This window comes from Drosophila innubila (genome assembly GCF_004354385.1).
Source record: "Drosophila innubila isolate TH190305 chromosome 3R unlocalized genomic scaffold, UK_Dinn_1.0 2_E_3R, whole genome shotgun sequence".
In the NCBI taxonomy this organism is placed as follows: Eukaryota; Metazoa; Arthropoda; class Insecta; order Diptera; family Drosophilidae; genus Drosophila; species Drosophila innubila.
In genome coordinates, this window is record NW_022995380.1 from 14,602,766 (window position 1) to 14,624,281 (window position 21,516).

General features: G+C 36.6%; 1 protein-coding gene and 1 long non-coding RNA gene across 4 annotated transcripts in view; one reads left to right on the forward strand and one right to left on the reverse strand.

Annotated features, from left to right (window-relative positions):
- The window catches only part of LOC117791984 (SLIT and NTRK-like protein 1), a 39,812-nt gene that overhangs the window by 4,536 nt on the left and 13,760 nt on the right, over positions 1 to 21,516 (forward strand). The window lies entirely within an intron of this gene.
- LOC117791988 lies at positions 5,620 to 21,325 on the reverse strand. The gene is made up of 2 exons (XR_004618126.1): positions 20,851 to 21,325; positions 5,620 to 5,772 (listed from the first exon to the last, which is right to left on the reverse strand). It is a non-coding gene; the product is annotated as an uncharacterized LOC117791988 (long non-coding RNA).

Sequence of the window (21,516 nt, forward strand, 5' to 3'; positions counted from 1 at the left end):
AAATTACAGCATGGACTTTGGAGGGAAATTAAGCAAGGCAGTCAGAATGGAGAATAAGCAGGAGGATTACAGCTGTCAGCTGGAGGCGACACAGGCTGACGACTCCTTTTAATGTAATGCGGTGTGGTGGACGTGGCAGGGTGAGGGACAGACTTGACTTTGGCTTGGGTAAGGTCAATGCTACACTGTTGACGTGTTAGTCGAGAAGTCGAAAGTGCTCGACAATCGCATGAGCTTCAAAATTTACATTTAATTAGACATAATTGTAGCAATTTATGCGGCAATTTGTTGTTGTTGTGTTTGTAGAATGGAGCAAATACTTTAAAGTGATTCATTGAAGCGTATTTAATGCCGTGATTACAAACACTAGACAAACACAAGGAAATTGCTGGAAGGTGTCCTCAAAATGTCTTATCAAAATACGATTGCACTTGTAATGTGAATTCTATTCTATTATTGTTAATTTCTAGTTTAATTTGTCTTGTAATAGTCTTTGTTTATTGCTCTTAATAATAATCTTAATGATTTGAAATAAAGTTAATTAGACTCGCAATTTATTAGATAAAATTTGACAAATTTTACAAGTAATCAATTTTGATTTAGCTCTATTTCTATGTTTTTGATACCGAAACTAATTTAAATAAATATATAAATTTACATCAATATTATTAGTTTTACTTAACTCGAAACTTTAGTGTGGTTCATTAGTAGCTCCCAACCTCGAGTCTGATCCTTGCCGCTTTCCACCTTTACCACTTTTGCAACTGCTGGTCCATTATTCATTAAAGTTTTACTTTGACACACACACAGTCACATACATGGCCGTACATCATTAGAGATATCCTCTCTCTCTCTCTTTCTCTCTCTCTCGCTCTGTGCTATATGTCGACTTGTCCAAAGTAATTTTCTACCAAACTATTTTTGGTATTGAACTTTTGGCCATACCTGAAAGTAACGAAACCAACAAGAACAACAACAATTTCTACAACTACAAGAGCTGCAACCGAAATGGGCTGCGACTGAGGCACTCTAAATATCCGTCCATCTGATTGCTGTCTCTTTTCACTTCTTTAATATTTGGTTGCATTTAACTGCAGTTCAATGTGACTTTAAAATAGAATTTGTGAGCAGAAAGCTGCAACAACAACCAGAAACGCTTGCCTTTTTTTAATTTAATTTTTGTTTGAGTTCTCGGCCATTCTATAGATAGTTAAAGTTTATTTGAAACATTGCAAACATTTTTTGTAGTTATCCTTGAAAATGTTTTGACAGGAGGTTTGGTGCGGGGCAGTTGCGGGGCTGGTGCGGTGGGTGGTCATTTCCAAAGCGGCTGCATTTTGGGGATATTTGATTACCTGCCATGCGGGGCTGCAATATGCCAACTGATTGCCAATGGCAAATACTAAATCTCAGATGTTTATTTAACTGTGTGCATGTGTGTATGCTTGTATGTGTTTGCGGCATTTATTAGCAGCATAGCCTGAGGCTTAAATCGGTTTAGTTAGATAACAATAATGGTCTTTGTTTAATTTGTTGGCATTAATCCTTGGTATGCTTTAGCGCTGAGTATGATGAAATTTTCAAATACAATTCAAAACTAATTATCATAAAATATTTAGCAATCAAGGACTTTCAATACTTACATTCTTTGTATCCTGTTCCGATGCGGAACATTTGTGTTTTCTTGTTGTATTTGAATGTCTTCACAAAGGCTATAAGTAAAATAGTTTTACTTTTACATTCTTAATAATAGTAATCATTGTTTATTATTTTCTGCAATTTTCGCTCGTAGATAGAAAATAACAAGCTATCATATACATTTCTCTTACCAAGTTTACTTCTCCGCTGACTGGCATTAAAAATGCAACTACAGTCGTTTCTTAATATAGTCTACTAATTTTTGCAAGGTCTGTTCACTATGGTTCTTATGTTTTCAAGGTTGACATTTAGAAGGGTTTATAGTGTGATGCTTGAAATTTCCGGGATTTCGATTGTTCCAAATAAAGAATAGTTTTTAAAATTTAGCTGCTCACTATATCAGGTGCTTACTATATCGAGACTCGACTGAACTTGCAACTCACCACTCACTATTGCACTTTATATTACATTCCCTTCCTTTCCTCCCTTCGACGGTCCAGTTGCCTCGTCAATAAGTTGGACAGCTTCTTCTTCTTTTTCTTTTTAGTATTTTCCGCGTAATGGCAAACATATTTGAGTACTTCCGGACCTTGCTTCACTCCATGCTCCATTGAAAGCTGCTTTTCTAACTTGAGCGATTTATTTGCTTTAACATGGCTAAGAACCAAGGCAACCCTCCTCCACCCACACTCTGCTCTTGGCATAAAACAAACCCAAAAGTCAATAACAAAAAAGTATACATACAAGCAAAACTCACAAAAAATCATTTCTTATTTATTTGAGCGATGAACGCGAAATGAAAAATTGCACAAGCAATGAAATTACATTTTTGTGGGTGTCATTAAAGAAGGTGCTGCTGGAAGAGGGGAGTGGCAAGGGCAGTGGCAGTGGCAGGGGCAGGGGCAGCAGCGGAACAGGGTCAGATAAAGATTATGCCTGGCGTCGCAGCGTAAATATTTGCACAAATCTAATGAGCACTTGGTAGCTCTGTGGCTTCGTTGAAGTGCTGGCATTGAGCGAACTTTAAGTCGATGCTGGAAAATGCTTAGAAAGCTTTAGCTGTAAAGAGCCAAAAAAAAAACGAGGCAAAGTAAAAAACACCAAACGCAGAAATAGGAGTATCTTTTTCCCATTTATGTTGCTCGTACCCCAAAGGCATCTGCTCCCCGGCAGGTCTCGATAAGAAGTTCGAGCACTTTGACTCCCTTTCTGACTGAGTTGGCTCCATCTACAGTGTCCTTTAGACCAGGCCCAAACCAGCTAGCTAACTTGGCCCATTGAGTGCTGTTCATGTGCGTTGTTCCATGGCAATATAGAGTATCCTTATTCGCATCATGTCGCCCGTCCGCCCACCATATAACATACATTCACACACACACATGTGTGTTCCGTTATGTCCATGGCCATTGTGTGGCATCTGCTGCTTCTCCATAATCTCAGTTATGAGCTTTATGCTTGTTGTCCTTGTATGCTTTGCCGGCTGCTGCCTCATTGGGACTCCAAGAGCTAGATGTATTGAAAGTGGGCATGCCAACTTTGTCATGCAACAACTACAGTTCTCCAGCCGAAGGAGTGTTAAGTTTGCTGAATCATCAAGTATAATTCGAATTCACCTGAGCCAAAATGTTTCATGGAAATTCTCGAAATTGCGACTAACTGGCAATAAATAATCAAAAATATCTTTGACTTAAATTAAATACAAAAATTCATTCTCAAATTTCTAAATCGGCTCACGATTATGATCTGAATAAAAAATTTAGTTGATATTCTTAGGATAATGTTTACTTTGGATTCTAAATATAAATATTATTTTAGTTTCAAAAGGAAATACTCCCAGAATTAAAGTGTTATCAAAGTTGTCTAGCTATACTTAAAAATCAAGTGCTAACAAAATCATTGGTGATTTTTTAAGAATACATCTGAGTGGGAAGAGCATTCTCAGCTCGTTCTTATTTATCAGTCTCTTTGGCTGCTTCCATTTTTTGTCTTGACCATGGTCACTGGAATTCATTTATTTCGCTCGCTATCCGCAGGGGTTACTGACATTATTTTCTGCAGTCCTTTTGCCTGTCGTGGTTGTTCCTCTCCATTGGCCTTTTATTATCCGTGTTTATATGAGAGCTGTACATTAAAAATTTACGTTTTTATCACATTTCGCTGCCTCATCTTTGGTTTCGTTATTTTCGCTTGATTAATTTTCAACTTCGATTCGAACAGTATGAGACAAGGACGACTGGCGATTTGCCCAAGAGTGAGAGGGAAGAAGGGAAACGTTTCGTTTTCTCATGCGCACAGTTATCCCTTTCCGGCTTCCCTTTTTCGGACAGGTCCCTAATTGCATATTTCGGTCTTAAACGTTGCGGTTATTATGCGGCGAGCAGAACTTATTAATTGTGTAATTTAGTTTGGTGTTGGCCGGGTCAATTTCAAAGGGCCATAATAGCAGGCCAATTCAGGTTCATGCATCAATGCGTTTATAGCTCTTAAGATCTTTAAATGGACTTTGAGCCTTTTGCTTTTCACCCTCTGCTTTCTTGATTGCTGCCTCTTGGCCACAAACATATTTCAGAACTGGCCATGGGAATCCGGTCGAGACATTCTGGCAGATTAAGCGGCTTGTTGAGCCTCAATTGGGTCGGCCTCTTGGGCGTGTTTAGATTAATTTCAATGATAGTTATGGATTATGTTATGGCCTTTCATGACCGTTAATAGGCTTTTGATCCATAAAAAAATATGTTCTAATAATGCTATTAATGAATAAACCTGGCACATTGTTAAGAACTGTTAGAGGATGTTTTAGAATATTATTGGCTTTGTATAATCAATATTTGCTTGTCGCTGCTTTAAGGACTTCACAGAACCTGTTAGCCCTTATATTCAACACTTTTGTTGCCTGTTTCTCAAACTCTGCTTTACTGAAATTATTGAATTTCTCGCTAAATTTACTTCGTTATTATATTATTTGTATGTAGGTATATGTTCATATATATGGAGTTATTCATATGCGAGCATTTTGTGCGTTTAACCACACTGTGTATACGTAACGTAATTTATAACTGCCAACACAGCCACCAATGTATTCTCACACACACTCGTACACACATGTACTGGCCGAAACTTCTGGAACCATCCCGGCACCAACTGTAATAAATGGGCTGCTCTTTAGGCATTGCCTGTACCATTTTCCACACCCCCGAGGATTTCATCTAAACTTAGCTTGGGGGTAGCTTATTAGTCTTTTGTTTTTGCTCTTTGTTGTTGCTGTTAGCGTTGCGGTTCGCGACTCAAATTCAATTTTGAGTTGTTGGTAGAAAACTTGATGCTGTGTTTCGTGCATTTGACGAGATGACAAAAACATGAAATAGGAACACAAAATCCGTTGCAATCTATTTTGACTTTTACTAAGCAACTTTCTACAACAAGTTCATAACAGAACAAAACAGAATATAACATAACTTTTCAAATATGAGCTCTTTTCTGTTCTGTCTTCTGTTTCTGTTTTCTGTTTGCAGCAACATGGCAAACACTTATTAAGTGCCTGTGAACATGGTCACCAGAATGAATCTGCAAACAATTCCATTCCCATGCTCGGCATAAGCCACGCATTTCAGCCTTCTTCCCTCTATCCTCTTCATCTCTCATTTCATGTCTTTCAACGCAGGCTCAGAATATTTATAAACTTGTTCTACAGCATTTTTTAGCGAATGTCTGAGCCACTCGATATGGGCAAACGTGTCAAAAAGGAGTATTTACTAAACAGAACACATAAAATGAAAGAAGTAAGACAACGAATGCCGGTTGCTCTATAAAAAAAAGCATAATATTGTCTCAAATAAAGTTTATTTTGCTTGTAGTCAAGCAGCTTTGTTTTAGTTTAAATCGTATTAATATCTAAGAAATATATAAATATGTATTTATAGAATCATAAAAAATTTAACATGTTCTTCCATACTCTCTGTATGGAAGAATTCCTCACTCCTGTTTTTGCTGCCTCAAAATCTTTTCATTTACTGCTCTGGTTTCGGTATTTAGTTTCGACTTTTTTGTTGTTGCTCTGTCGATGCTCTGGCATCTGCCACGCCCTCGTTCGCTCGTATAATAAATGCATATTGGCTGGCCATATGCCCAGTCACTCTGCAAATACAACACTGCAAATACAACAGCATGAACAGCAATAACTACAACAACACTAGCTCAGCCGTTTTTCATGTTGGCGTCGGCGATTTTCGTAGAAAAATTAAAAAAAAAAACATTTAAAAGTATTTTAACAACTCGACGTGCTGACTGACCGATGTTGAAGAGCCCTTTAAGTTTGTATGGTAAATGCATTTTGGTTTTAAATGATTGAGATTGAACAGCGTTTTCATCCTGTTTATTTTATTACATATTTGCTCATATTTTCATTTATATATACATGCGTACATGTATGTTTATTGCAACTAGTAAACGTTGCATCAGTTAATAATAAATGTCTTTATGATTTTAGTAAATTAACTTCGATTTCAAAAGTTGCTACTATAAAACGTTTTGTATCAGAATTCATGCGAACGTGAAGTAAAAGTGAAACAGGATTGATAAAGTTCCATTGAAAGCTATTTTAATACATCTAGTTAAGTGAACAACACTGTCAGTCACTCTATTAACTGTAACACACTCTGACAGCCCTGTTTGGCAGCCATTTTACATTTAAATTCATCCTTTCGGCGTTATTGCGTAAGGGGACGCTTCAATAATTTAAATTTACGTTTTGCAAAAATAAACATAATTTTTAATTGCCCGCTGCGGACTCGTTCCAGCTGCATGGATAATCGAAAGGCTAGATGAACAGTTCAGATCAGTTCAGACCTTAACCAAGCCTGACAATTGTTACGCATACGCCACGTGTTTCACACGCCATTTTGTTTGCACATTTGAAATTATTACCAACATCGTTTGCAGGATAATTAGACAGAAACAAATATCCACATATATACGAACACTCTGCACGTACACAAGCATACACACACACTCACACACACGCACACATATACATTGCTGACATTTGTATTAAATTGTTAAGCGTTTGCGGTTTTACTCGACAGTTGCCGCCATATTAGAGAACAAACGAAAATGCTGTAGACACGAGCATTTCATTATAATTTTATATGAGCAACCACAGCCAAAAACACACTCTGATGAACAATCAGACGCAACGACCAACATACACACGTCGCAAAAGTGTGGAAAACTTTTGACCGAGATTGTGCAAAGATTTGTGCCCCAAAAATTTAATTACTCTCCCTTTTTGTATCAGTCTCATCGCAGTCTCATCGGGCCGAGTTGCCTGGCAATAAAAAATTAAACTTTGCCAATTAATTTAATTTACATGCTGTTGAATTTGCACTTTAAGGACACTTTTAATTGCCACACACTCTAACCATTTGATGTGTAGAAAATATTTTCACTCTGCGGACACAAAATTCCGTATGATATGCGGATCGTATATTCTTCCCTAGCCACTTTCAGCCATAACTTTTGGGGCAGGTGCACGTTTTCTGTTAATATGACAAAATTAACTTTATGACTTGGCTAAATGATACAGTTGAGACTCCAAGGGATCCTTCTAGCACATCCTTTAGGCACAGCATATAAGCACTTATTCATTTTCTTATGAATATTTCAATGTGAATATATCACACTTGTCGGTGAAATACATATATATTTATTCATTTGGGTTAATAGAAATTATGCTCTATCATCACAAATATTCCAATCTATTAGTCGTTGTCCCTTTTCATATTTATTGTTATCTATTTTGACTTTAATTTCTGAGCTTTGTTTGGTTTCTTTAATCTATTAATCATGAGTTACGTTGATTGTAGTTCTTTTTTTTTCTTATTTATCTTATTTTATTTTGAACTTTTCATAAAACTACGCTCTCAGAATTTTTTTTTTTTTTCCTATAAAAATATCTAATTCTAAGTCATTCTTTTGTAGTCCCTCTTGAGTTTTGTAACTCTTAACTAGTGAGTAAGTGAGTAAGTCCAAAATATAATTCGATCAATCGACAAATAACACAATTAGTTACAAATATCGAGTTTACTTAAATCACTTTCTTTTTTTTAAGTGTCAAGGATAAATTGTGGAATAAGATAAACACTATAGAAGAAAATGCAATTTTCTAATTCTAGTGCAAAATCAAGTTCTTGGACTGTTAATGATAATAATTAAGTCACTTTATGTGTAATCCTTTGATTTAACTAGGACGCCAGATGTATTTCACTTATGTATCCTTTATTCTCTATCTCTTTTGTCTGTATCTTTGTTGAACTTTCTTTAATGATTTACACACTGTTTGAAACGCTTTCTTATGACCTCATTTCCTGTCATCTCTTTGTCATCTCATTCACTTTCTCTTCATTGTGAACGTGACCTAAGCGTCTATTCATAGTGTAAAAGTAAATTACAAACTTTATCGGCTTGGCAACAGAACGAGTATATTACTTTATTCTTTTTCGTGTTTCCGTTCTCATTATGTCAAATTTCATAAGAAAGATTACGTCTATAGGGAACTATATGGATACGGTATGCGTTATAATACGTGCATGATGATAATACTACGCACTGACATTAATCATTTCTTTAGCCTGACGCTCAACTTTATAATTTCGGCAAGGCTTTGTAAAACACCCCCAAACTCCCCATCAACTCCACTCCATCCAAAATTTCCCCTTCCGTCCAGCGTTGTATTTGCAGCTACAATTTTTCATACGAAATGATGTCATTAAACAAAGAACTGTAACGAACTGACGACAATAATGAGCCCGAGCTGCCGGAAACCAACGCATCGGTGCAGGACGACCAAAAGGCACAAGAGAAGAGGGAGGGGAGGGGTGCATCCAGGATGGGCGGCAACTGGAGGTAGCACAAAAGTGTGCGACAAAATCCCAAAACAATTTATATGAACCAAGCGAAACGACACGCCAGCTACAACAACCAAAACAACAAGAGAAACAACAATAATAATATGAGAATTAGCAACAACAGCAACAACTAGAATAAGCAAACAAATTCTGGGCAGAGAAAAGTGACATAAACTTGGTAATACGGAGAGGCCATGCTCGTAAAATGAAGCCCGCTAGTGAAGTTCTTGTAAAATAGGTTATCCCGCCACGCAAACCCTTTGCGAGGGTTGCTCAATAAAAACTGGTGGCAAATGAGAAAAGAGAAGAGCTGTTATTCACTGATAAACATTATATTTTATGCTGTAGTCGAAAGGAAATTATAAGCATAGTTGTAAAGAATTGAGATAAACTTTGTTATACTTATCGTATTCTATTGCAGGTATTCAAATCTACGGAAACCCAAATTTGAGATTTATAATTTACTGAAATATGCAATTTGCTTGAAATTTTAATTAAATAAAAACTTTATCTCGACATCGTAAACAATGTATAATAATTAAAATTATATTTTGGAGTTTTCATGTTCCTTCCAAAAACGTATACAACAACTCTCGTCTATAGACAAGCGCATGCCAAAAAGTTGGCCAAAACGGATGCGTCAAGTTGAATGGCTATAAAAGCGTTGAATGATGTTGTGACCCGACGGCAGTCAAGCGATGGCCACACAGGTGGCTTGAGGGGTGCGAGGAGTATGGGGAGAGGGTTTGAGGCTTGGCACTCTACGTATTACGTATGCAAGTCGGCTACACAAAAACAAATACAGACACAAGCACACACACACACACACCACACACACACACACACACACACAAATACAGCACGCTATACACGTACTTATTGAGGGTTTAGCTGGGCCCAGTACACATAAAACATTCCCCGCTTACGTTTTGGGGTCCTCAACTCGAATCACGAGGCGCAAACATTTAGTCATTCAATGCCCTACCCTATTCAAAGGGGTTGGGTGGGGGTTAAGAGGGGGTACGTTAGCTCAGAATGAACCGGCGATGACGTCGAATGACGACGAATTTTGAATACGAATTTCATTATACGCAGCACTCAATTATTCAGTAATCTAGTTGCGACACAGCAGGACGTGGATATGGGGGTAGGATTTAGAGGAACAGGAAGAGAGAGGAAGTATTCTGGGCGGTAGAATGGAGCTGCCATCAATGTCAATTGTTCCGCTAACTCCCCCAAAACGTTTTGTTGTTGTGCGCATTTTCAAATTTCAAATGTTAGCAAAATGTTGCAGTTTCAGCTCCACGCAGCTAATTAACATTGCTTATTTGTTTTTGTTGCTGTTGTTGTTGTTGTTTTTGTGATTATTTTTGTTGTTGTGCTTATAAAACACGCACGTACAAAACACAAATTGCCGCATTGGTTGGCAACGCGAACGTCACATCACGCACAAATTGCCAATTCTTTTGAATTTTGATGACATTGTTGTTGCTGTTGCTGTTGCTGTTGCCGTTGTTGTTGTTGTTCCTGCTATGTGACCGTTTTTGGTTTGACTTTGGTTTAGGGGCAACCGAACAGCCGTTAGTTGCTGCTCGTAATTATAATTATGCATGTGTACACCAATTAATTATGCATGCACCATGTGAAGTTCGAGCTCATTTTGCTACCAACAACTGTTCTTGGGTATGGCTAAGGGGTAGTGAATGTTATTGCGGGTAGTATATGGTAGGGTATAAGTGCTGTCTATACTACAGAGGTCACGGCTGTGTCGCACACTTTATTGATGTTTCATCACAGATTATTGGGCAGCAAAGCAAGCGACTCACTGAAATGTGATTAGAGCTCTAAGCTCTCTTTTGCATATCAAATAATTAAGCTCAAATCAATAGACATTAATATTATGAAAACTATCGGGATAAACTCAAGGTATAGGTAATTTTAAATAGGAATCTGTACAATTAGAAATAAATGAAGAAATTGTTTTTTACATCTGATTTTATATATATATTTTTTAAATAAAAAATTTATTACCTGGTCCAGTTTTTTATAGTCAAGTTTAGCATTAAATTAATTTCTTTATTTTTTACGTTAAAATATCATTCAAAGAATTAACTGATCCGTTAACTATACATTAAAAACTGAGCCTCAAAAAGCTTACAAATATATTTCTTTCCATTAGGAATAACCTTTAAATAGATTTTCAAATGGTTTAAAATTTTATTTGCAAAATTAAATTATTATTATTTTTGAATTAAATTTAAAAAATAATAAACATAATAAACAACTAAGACAAATTTAAAGTCAGTTTCATAAATGGGAAAATGTTAAATTGTATGTATAACTTAGTGAGAGCCACTGTATATTCTTAGGACAAGATTATTTGCCCTCGACTCGCAACAACCAATTATTATGCAAAACTTAATCTTCTGCCCATTTAAGTACTGTTTATATTACCAAGTTTAGCTGCTCTTACTTATGCATACCTAGTTAAATACGATTTGCTTATGAGGTGAATGCAAGAACTCTGAAATTTATGAATCGTAATTTTAACACCCTAGCATCCTTGCATTCTACAGCCAACGTATTATTTGACTCTGGTATTCCAACAGTGCACTTTAGTGGTAGCTCCATTTTATTCCTTTGCTTTCCCTACAATCCTTTCTTCTTGGTTTGCGTGTGGCAACATTGCAGTTGGAATATGCAAATGTAAATTATTGCAAATAATATGAGAAAACAGACTGCATTTCTGTTGTTATAAAGAGATAAACAGCAAGGGGCAATATGCAAATAAATAATATGTGCCATAAAGAGATGCAAAATGACAGATACGATAAATATAACGTATACGCAGTGAGTGTCAGGTGCAAACAAAATTTAAGTGACTTTTTAAATATTTACTCTAGCTTCTTGCCGAACAATTATGCCACTATTTGTAGTAACAACTCTTTTAAAACCCTTAAAATGGCTAGCTCATGCAGCTGCTGCTACAAAATTGAACTATGTAGTATACATTTAGAACTTTGCATATTTCAACAATATTCTTTGTATTTTTTATAGCACTCAACTAATTTCCGAAGTCAACGCTAAGTAAAAATTAGTTTGTAACTTTTCATAACTTTAAGTTTGTTAAAGTTAAAGACTAAAAGGAAAAGTTGCTCCCGTTTTTTCTTGTTTGCCTTTAAAGATTCATCTTGACTTTGTCAACTGTCACGTCATCTAGGCGGCGGCTGTTGCTTTTCAGTTTTCAAGATGACAGACGGAGAAACTCCACTGTTTCATAGGTTTTCTCCACTGTCATGCTTGACAAACGACATTGGTAATTGCTGCCAACAATTGTCAAATCGTACGTATGTCTCATATCAAAAGTCACACCATTAAAGCAGTCAGCTTTAATTGTACACGTTGCGTATACTTCATATAAACATTGCATTAGAGCTGTAAATTCTATTCAAGTACTCATAATTTAATACCCTGCATGGTATCGTTTTGGGTATATTAACGCTTCTTATAAGCAGCTTTATTTAATTTAACATGATTTATTTGTTTCGCTCATCAGTAATTTGATACTCTTTGAATAGTTCTCTAGAGTATATTACACAACATTTTAAATCCATTATAATCAAATGTTGATCAACTCTTTGTTTGAATTGCATTCGTTGCAAATGTGTTTGGCGACAGTTAGCATTTCATTTAAATATAGTTGACAGTGTGAAAGCCATTTTTAATGAAATTAAATACATTTGTATATTAAACCAACAGAACAATAGGAACAAAGCAAATATAAATTCAATGTCGGAGTGGCAAAGTTTTAAATTACAATTTCCGTTGGCTGACAAAAAGCCACAGAAACTGCAAAAACATTTTACACTGTTATTTCTTTGATCATTTCCATTTTTGGTTCATTCTATGATAATTTTCATGGATTTTTAACTTCGAATGTACATATTTTTGGGAGGTGCAGAAAACCCGCTGCGGTCTGCTAAATGGCAACCAAAAAAACTACCATGCAAATAAAATTATGCGGCGCAAAAAACAAACAGAGACAATCTAAACAAAACGAAGTGAAAAAAACGAATTGAAATTAATATCTCAATTTAAATGCAAACAAATAAAATGTTGGGTAGAAAATTGAACTGGCCAATAAATCGAACAGAATCAACAAAATGTAAATAAAATTAACTAAAATTAGCAACGCAAAGAGTTTAAATAACAGTTAGTTGGCACTGGAGCTAATTATTCAGAATTAGATATGTGGAATGAGGTCGAGTAGAAGCCATTTGTTAGCTTTGTGGGTATAGATAATGGTTAAGTATTTATACTAAAAATTAGAACAATTTATACGCTTGCAATTTGTAATTGTAATTGATATGTTTAGCAGTCATTGTTTAAAGAAATGGCATATGTGACAGGATAAGTCTTAATTAGTCTAGTTATAACATCTGATATTACTATGTATAACTGTTATGCAATGTTCACCACTTCCAGTCATGAATTCCACTACAATCCCCCTATGCCACAAAAAATAACAAACAAAAGCAATTTGACTCAACAATTGACATAGAGAATCTTTTAAGATTATCCCAAATCAAATTGAAAAAGAAAACTAGAAAACAGTTTAAAAAAACTTTTGATGCTACCAACTCGTATCCACATCTCAGCTACTTAACTCACCTCAATCAAATTTGGTATCGATGCCATCTCGCAGATACCATCAGCATCAACATAATGACCCAAAAAAAAAATAAAGGAAAAATGTTTCTAATAATAGGCGCCTACAAAGTAAAGCGGTAAATTGTCAGTGTGACACCCATTGCACCCCTCCCCTGACAGTCTACGCCCACTTTGGTGTACAGCCAAGGTAAAACCCGTTGTTGTTGTTGCTGTGCAGCTTGTTTCATAGCAATTTTCTGCTATCTGTATCGGATTTTTTCTAGCCCAAGTAGTCGAGCATCTTTCTTGGCTCGCTCTAGACTAGGCAAGCCCCTCCCCTCTTCCCCAACGCTTCTTCGACCACATCTTCTGCTTTTGCGTGTGTGTGTGTGTGTGTCTATCTATCAGTGTGTTGCTTTAGCGGCGTATGTCACCAAATGTCATTGACACGATTTGCTTTATGCTGCATTTCTTCTACCATCACCACAGAGCAATGGGGCGGCCACAACAGCAGCAGCAACAACAACAACAACAACTTAAACAACAACGTGTGTAAGCATTATATATCTGGCTATATCTGTGCCGACGTTTTACACGCCGTTTACTTTGTGCTGGGCCACCTCAGCGTTTTTATTTCTCCGTGTTTGACTTTCGTGTATTTTCCCCTATTCAAAGATAGCAACGAGTGAAACGAAAGTAGGGAACTATCAAACTGTGGCGGGGGAAAGGTGGAAAGATAGCTCTGTATACATAGAAGTAGATTGTTATCAGTGTTTAGGAAATCGCCGACATACACGCAGACATTTACACACCAATTCACACTAATGAACATCAAATGATAAAAATGGAATAAAACTAAAAATGTTTGCAGGTTTCGGAAAAATTATTGCATCGAATTTTCGATCAGAGAAAATGCACAGGTGCATGGGATAATAAGCAACAAATGCAATAGCAACAACGAGCGACAAATATGCCATAGGTAAAATGCAAATTAAACACGCAATCAATCAATCAATCAATCAATCAGTCAGGTCAGTCAGTCAGTGAGTTGGAGTGAGTCAGCCATTGAGTCATTTGGTCACTTCAAGTAAATTAAAACTAAATATTTGATTTGCATTTTACGGACTGTGCAGTTGTGTGTTGCCTGTGGCAGAGTTAATTCATTCATTAAGTTTCGGCCTCGCACTTTGTTGACGCTGCCCCAGAGCTGTTTAGCAACTGTTAAAATGGGCAATAAATGTATTATACTATTTAAACATTGTTATAAACACTTACCCATATAAACACTTCACATTTACCTAATGAATTCTATGCTTTAATCTATTAAGTGTTTGAGGGACATTAAACCACACAGGAAGCATATAAATGTATTCGTATTCTTTGAACATCCTTAAGTTGGTGCTGCCAACTTGTGGTTAGTGTTGTGAACCAAAAATACCACAAAATGTATTTTAATTTGAAAACAATTATGCCATCAATCATACATTTAAGTCTGAAGTTCATAGCAACTTGATTAATTTAAAAATGTATGTAAATGTGGTTATCATAATCTATTTTGCTTATATTAACATTTGCATTAGCAAATATTTACTATAAAATGAGAGAGTGTTTACTTAGTTAATGAAAATCTACTAAAATAATTATTTATATATCTTTAATATGGTAATTGCTATCACAACAAATTTGCTACTCACTTTACTATTTTATTTAATGTAATTCATTATTCAGAATTAATATGATTTGCACCAAAATGACGAGAGAAGTGAGCAATCATAAAAATACTTTATTGGCAGTTGTCTTATGTAATTATTTTGAATTTTGGATTTAAAAAATAATCAAAAAAACTGCAAAAAAATTTTTTTTTATAAATTCTACATTATTTAATCAATAGTTTCTATTATTGAAAAGAAATTCTATTATGAATCCAAAAGCTTTTTTCATTATATCTCCGAACTAGCTACAGAGTATCTAGTAGTTTTGATTTTATATTTTTGTAATCTCCATTGATTAAAGCAAAGTTGTTCAAATCAGACTGTTTAAAAATCTGAGCATGGGATATCAATTACATTCGTAAGGAAGTCCTGTCAAATTGATTGGCAGTCAATAGATTATTGCTACATGGAATTCTAAAATACTTTTAAAGAGATTGCTGTATGGCACTAAATACAATCGATTAAATAATATTTTTTGTATGTCTTCTTTACTCAAACCATTGAAACATTTATAATACAACAGCATACACGTAGGTAAAACTACATTTGTATAACAGTTAAGAAACCATTAGTTTCTAACTGCCGACCCTTTGAAGACTGTCAAAGCTAACCCGGTCTCCATCCGTTTGTGGTTTATTTAAAGAACGTATATTCTATGTTCTTTGTATTATAAATGTTTGGATGATGGCAGAAGAAGCCCGCAGACAATCGCTTAACTCCACATATGTACATAGGTACATAAGTATCTCTATATATACATGGGTATATGTATGGTCTGTGAAATGTTTTGCATGTTTACTCATGTATTTGCATTCCGTGTGACATAAATCACGCATACGACACAACAAAACACAGCACGATGCGAGAAGGCCCAAGGCACTAAAGAGAAATGCCGGGCCACTACAGGGGAATACTAGTGGTTGCCACCTACAGAGAATTCGAGTACGAAAGAGATGGAGAGAGAGGGAAAGAGACAGAGAGAGAGAGAGAGAGGGAGGGAGGGAGAGAGCGACTGAAGAAGAGGGGGAGTGAATAGCGAAGCAAGCAAAGGGACGCCCACGCAACTCGTTCCCATTTTCATTTCAGAGCAACAGTCGCAGTCACGACGGAAATGTCGCGTTGCATTTTTCAATGAATGCGTTGATTATTCCACCAACCTTTACCCTCCGCTCAGCCTCCTCTGGCAGTCATCCAGCAATACTGTCACCTTCAATTCCAAGTCAAGAAAACGTTAAATTCACTGAGACAAAGCACAAGAAATTAATTAAGTTGCCAACAAAAGTTCTCATTTTCTTGATTTTGAAATATAACGTGGTAAATATATAACAGTTTAAACGTAACGTTTGCTTGAAAATTTTACCAATTAACAAAGTACCGTGTGATATATACATGTAAGTACTTGATTATGTTACATTTAACTGATTAGCATATAAAAATTCAATTTCAAGTAAGAGCTCTCAGTCATTTCTCTGCTTTTTTTTCATTTCACGTTTATTGTGCTTCTTTCTCATTTATGAGCTGTGTGTATATTAATCTAGAATTTATTCCATTTAATACATATCGTATACGTTTCCCATATTCTTGACATTGATTGATGTGGGTGCAAGAAACCATTGAAATTTACATTTACATTAACTGCCGATTTTGGAATTTACTGGTGCTTAAGGCGAACATTTTCCCATTACAATCCATAATCTGGTTTATTGGCAATGCAAACTAAGGCAATTACCTGGGGGACATGGCCAGGTCAAATTGCGACAACTTATGACAGAGCTAATTTGAGACTTTGGCTTAGGCTTTCAACTGCAGCAGGCATCAAACCATTTAATGAACAATTTCATGGAGCTTTGCCTCTATTAACTAGCTTAAGGATTGACCACTCTGCCAGCTTCCTGTCCACCGTTCCGACCAGGCACTTCATCAGCTAATCCTGCCGCCGGCACTTTCAATTTAATTACATCCAAAGCTTAATTGAAGTAAGAAGCTCAGCATTAGGTGTAGGCCAACGGCATTTGCATTTGCCGGACTCCACTGCAACTCACATACGAGTATGTATTTAGACAAGCCCTACTCAACCCTCATTGATCTATAGAAATTGCTGGCAAACAATGGGAGTGACGCACCGTCAGGTTAGAAGCTTCGGCGACAGCTTTTGTGAGGCAAATCTAATCATCAAATCACGACCGCAACCCCAAGAGATCGAGGGAGAAACTGAACCACCGCTAATTCAATTAGCGCCTCCAAATGTATCCCACACACAAAGTCGGTATTTTACTCCACGTTGAAACTGCCACCCAATCCACCCAACACAGCCGACGGCTCATGTAATTGGTTATAATGCGTGCATAAATCAAGGGCGTTAGGGGCTGTAATATTCCGCTACTGTACTTACCATGGCAAATACAACACTAGCTTACAAAGTGAAGTGTTGTAAAGTTAAGTAAAGATATGAAAAAAATCGAGATATTTATTAGTTTGATTTCAGATTCATATAAGGTATTTTAATTTAAATGGAGTAGCCAAAGTTTAAAGAAATTCCTTTTCTAATGATCGTCGCCCTTTTAGGAATACGGAGAAATACGGGCTGTTTTTTTTGTGAGTGTCGTATATCCAAAATTTGAAAAGTGTAATAAAGAAATTATGGAAAAAATTGTATGGCAAATATCGCAATCAATTTGGAAAATGGAACTTTTTTATTATAAAACTGAACCAAGTTTCAAACCAAAATCTTGGGATCTCTTCTATGAACTCTTGCGAACTCACCGCTCTTGTCCTTTTTTTATAAGAAACCCTTTTTAGAATAATTTACCCTTATATACCTTTTCCACATTTTTATGAAGATGTCTATTTCCGTATTCTACAGATTCTATGAAGATAAGAAATGATAGCTTGACTAGTTCTATGGACAGTAATACAAATGTGTATTTAGTAGCACAGTGTTATGAATCGTGTCTGCGAAATGCAAATTCAAATGCATGCAAATGCTTGCAACTGCTAATAATGGGCATTATCATTATGCTGATGGGGCATGGGGCGTGTTGCGGGAAAAGCCCGATAACTATTTCAAACAGGCAGTCGGCTTGGCGGTTACAGAGGAGTGTTGGGAGATTGCCAGTCACTTGGGCTTGGGTTTCGGTTACACTCACACACAGAGAAAGAGATAGGGAGAGGGAGAGAAATACACTTATACAGAGACAAATCGGTTCGCGGCAACGCTCCGACATGAATTTCTCATGATGCGAAATTTTGTTCACTTGACATTTTGACATTTGGCAGCTAGCTTCAAATTAACGCGACATCAGTTCCTGGCAGATGAATAGTGTGCAAGAGGAGTAATAGGGGAAGGGGTGCTATACCACAGGGTTTTGTGGGTTGTGTTAAAAATAAAGTAACACAACCGAACTAAGCTAAAAGGAACGGGTGTCTTTTAAAGAGGGAAAGCTGCTAACTAACTGTCAGACACACTAATTCATCATGTTCGATAGTTGTTATTGTTGACAATTAAGCATGCAGTGGGCGTGGCCAGAATTTAACAACAGAAGCAGCAGCAGCAACAATAACAACCACATAAATTGACTTGCCACTCAGTCAATTGTTACATTTTGTGACGTTGCTCAGACAAGAAGATTTAATTGAAAGATAGCCACACTCCTTGTACTTCATCGGGCTATCGAAAGTGAGTGCTGAGCTAGCAATTTAAATGAATAAAATATGAATAAAGAATGTGAGCAGAATGAGAAGTTGCTATGCATAGACATACTCAGAAAATCAATTTTTCGTCTCCACTTGCACAAGCTTTGCAATATTTGAATGGATTGAATGAAAGCATGAACTCTTAATGAAATTGGAACGAAAATGATTTACAAGTGTAGAAGTATGTCAGGCCAAGGGGGTGAATCAAGAAGATAACTGCCAAAACCAGACCTAAATCCAGCATAAAGCTGAACATAACAATGCTGGCGAGAACAACAATAGATAATGCATGAGACATATGTACAGCAAAGGCAGTCTCTCAGAAATAGGCAACCCACAAGCCACATGGAAACAACATACAACAAAAGATAGGCCCAGACGGGCTAACAACAACAACAACATAAAGAACAGCAACAACTTGAAGACGAGAACGATTTATTGTTGCCAAGCTGAAGCAACAATAGCAACAAATCGAAGTCAAGCAAAGACTTTGTTCGCTTCTTTTGCTATTAAAGGATAAAAATCAAACGAGAAGCAAAGAGAAACAAGAGATAAAAAGAGTTAAAACATCAAAAATGTGTAGCACACTTTCAGGCGTTGACAGGATTGTTTCATTACCAGCTAATCAGAAGCTTATTAAAGTCGTTGAAAAACTGCCTTAAAACGTTTAGCAACAGAAAAAAATAGCATAAGAAGCAACATGTTGATAAGCTAATAGAGCGAGCGAGAGAAAGAGAGTAAAGAACTAAGAGCAAAGCGTAAAAGATGTAAAAAATGTAGAGCAATTGAATTAGATAATGAGACAGGGACAAAAACACACTCAAGCGAATGCACAAACGCCATTGTATTCTGGTGTCTACTTATATTTCTCAACTAGTTGAAGCAAACAAACTTGATAAGAGGTACACTTGTACAATTTTTCTTGTACTCTGTACTATAGTGATAAGGGCTCGCTTTTCTTTTAGACAACCAACGGAATAGCATCTCATATGAGCAGTATGTCACACTTGAAACTTATACCACTTTAAACAAGAAGGAAGCAGACAACTCCGCAAAGTGTTTGTCTAGAAATCAAGTTGAATTGTGCCCTGCTCAAATAAACTGAATCTCTCTCAAGACAATTTGACTTGAACTTTACTGCACCTCTCTAAATCTTTGCCAGAAATGTTGAGTGCAACTTTATGCACATTTTAGTCACTTATTCGCTTACTCGTGCACTCATAAATCTGTTGGTCAGTTGGAACTTCAAATGGTCAAAGCACAACCACAAAAGAACAACAACTATGCTGTCCGTCAACGTGACGTATGCGCAATATGCCAGCACTTTGGCTAAGCAGTTAATTTAAAGACGCCTTCGGAAACAGGATGCAAACAAGTGGGGAGAAGGACTAATAGCCTCTCCTGTTGTTCTTCCTGGTGCTATGTACGCATTTCAATTAAGCTGCAGCTTTTCGGAAAAATTTTCAGACAATTAGTTCCGACCATGAATTATGACTTGGCTTTTATAAGTAAATCATGGTCAGTGCAGGTCATAAAATAATTTAAAATAATAGCATCAAAGCAGCCAGAACCAAAAACAAATGAAAAAAAGTTGCCAACAACTAAAAGAAGAAAACAGCAGCAGAAATATTGTGTGTGTTGGTGTGTGTGTGTAGTTAACTATTACGGCTATGCCTAGGGCCAGCTTATGCTATGAAACTTTTGTGCTTCATTTCCGTTTCCGGTTGCACACACAGACAGACACACACAATGGCATACATGCTGCCAGACTGCTGGCAAGTCAAAGGCTAAGAAGCACCAGACTATATGCGAATATGAAAGCATATGCATAATGGCAAACGTGCCGAAAGCCAAAACTTTATGTCTAAAGACAATGGATGGCAGCAGAAGAAGGCTGGGGGGGGAGTCCTGTGCAATGGGCGTGGCAAACTGCAGCTCGTATGTTTTGACTTTCAATTGGAGAGCTGTTGCTTCTGGCTGCTGACTGGCTGACTGCCTCTCTGCCTCTCTGCCTGCTTGCCTGTTTCCTGTATCCTTGCTCCTAGTTGCCCGGTGCCTGCTGTTAGCTGCCTGCTGCCAGCTCCTTGTTCAACTTTGGCCATTTGTTGTGTGCCTTTTGGAAATATAATAAAGACAGCACTGGGCACATAATGCATTTTGCTTGTTTACATAAATATTTGCACAATATGAAAAAGACGACAGGTCACTCGCCCACAACGAAACAAAATTTCAACCATTTTTTCCAAAATGTTCACGTGTTTATATGAATATCCATCTTTTCTACTTAACCATTTACAGTGTTTCTATAACTAATGTAATATTAACCAAGTTGCAAGTACATTGATGTCTTTTTCATTGTATTTCTGCTTCTGTTCATTTTGCACATCTCTAATGTTTGCCACAGTTTGTATATTCTTTCGTTTATTGCTCTTGTTCGTCTTTCTCCTCTGCTGCTTATCAATTGCAATTGTCTTTTACTCTTTTATTTTTATTTCTGTGTGCAATTTCTATACATTGTTGTCTGGCCAAGATAAGTCCAAGTTGATTCCATCTGCAGCATATTATTTGTTTGCCCTAGAAGAACCCTCGAGCTGAGAGAACTTTAACTGGGCAAATGTTGCTGGCCTTCAGATCGTAGGTCAGTTTGGAGATTTATCACAATTTTTGTAAACAACTTTTTTATGTGACAGCAACAACAGAAACTATTAGCACTAAATGAGAAAAGTTTCATTTGCCTTGATTAGTCGGGTAAAAGGATGTTAGGCAGAAAGACAGCTCCCAAGATATTAGACAGATGACAGCTGAAGAAATAAATATACAAGTATAAATAGCAAAGTCAAACTGAAAGTTGTATAAAATAAATTAGAAATGCAAATAGCTTGAGGACATTAATTGTATACAACTTTTCAATAATTTATGAG